Source organism: Aplysia californica, unplaced genomic scaffold, assembly GCF_000002075.1.
Source record: "Aplysia californica isolate F4 #8 unplaced genomic scaffold, AplCal3.0 scaffold01098, whole genome shotgun sequence".
Taxonomy (NCBI): domain Eukaryota; kingdom Metazoa; phylum Mollusca; class Gastropoda; order Aplysiida; family Aplysiidae; genus Aplysia; species Aplysia californica.
Genome location: NW_004798368.1, coordinates 13,657 through 15,059, shown reverse-complemented (window position 1 = coordinate 15,059; position 1,403 = coordinate 13,657).

Below are 1,403 nucleotides of genomic sequence, written 5' to 3'. Positions count from 1 at the left end.
GGGGGGCTTCCGCATAATCAACTTATCAATGTTTCCCGTCCTCAATTTGAGACCATTGTCGCAGACAATGATAAAAAATACTCTTATGAATTTAAAAGGTAAAATGTGTTCAATAAATCATCAATGAGCTTGAGTGAGCACAATACAGGAAACTGTTTCATTTCAACATAGGTACCCTGTGCACCCTTTTTGGGCCACTCTCCTAAGCAGTCACAAGCACTGATTGTGTCAGCCTGACTCCTATAATGCCATGACTGCTGTAGTTGCTTTTTGTTGTTGCTTTTTTTTATCTCGACCTTTTGCCGCCCCATACTCAGGTCATTATATATTTATAATGACTCTTGGCCGCGAAAGGCCAGATAAAGACAGTCGCCTTAGAAACCAAACTGACAGTACTTTTGTGAGGCAGCGTTCTTTAATTGGTATGAAAGGTGTTGAGCCAAAAAAAAAACCCACAAAAAATTGAGAAAAATTCACAAAACCTGCAGAAGAATGCAAGTTTTTCCCTGTGATTATTTTGACGAGAGGATTTGTAGGATTGCCATCTCTGCTTCCTTGGCTTGTGTTTGCGTATCCACATCTTTAGTTACATTTACTGTTAAAAAATCAATTATTCATACCGCTTGTTCAAATACTATAGTTACGTTTTGCCTGAGGTAGTGATAATGATTAATGAAGGAAATTTTTTCTCTATTGTTTTCGCGTGCCAACATACAGCGTGGATTGAAGATTTGTTTTCATGCACAATTCAGAGAAATATCGCCGCACCATCTTTCAATATTTTCTATTTTGAAACGTGTTTCCCAAATCACCCACCAATCTCCTTCCCGAACAAACAAACAACAAACAGACAGGTAAACAAAACCATTATACCCCTACGTCCACCGCCTTTTTGCATCTACGGCAAAAATAGTCCACCATGTTCATAACGAGGAGAGGGAGCAAAAACTAATGCTTTTGTAGTATAAGGGAGGCAATTCTTTTTCACTGGGTATATTCAGGTAATCTACAAGTTGTTGCCCTTGCATTAATAAAACCCCAAGGCATAATTATTGTTGTTATGGAAAAAAATAAAATTAATTAACTTAACGTTTTGTACCCCTTCTGACATGATTTCAATTCTGTAAGCGTTTTCAAAATAATCGGATCTGATCGGATCCAAAAGCAGGAAAGCAAGCAAGTAGCTTAAGATCTAACAAGCATGCCTCCGAATAAAAATTCATCTTCTTTTTTTTTCTTTTTGTTGTTGTTGAAGAAACAGTGGACATATCAAGTTGCCGTTCTGAGAGAGTACGTTCACAACACGGTGAGCTGGTCATGGCGACTGTCTTTTTCAAACGATTGCTGTACCCTCCACGCTCTAAACCTTTCTTTTATATCTCCCCTCAGATATTTTCCTCTGG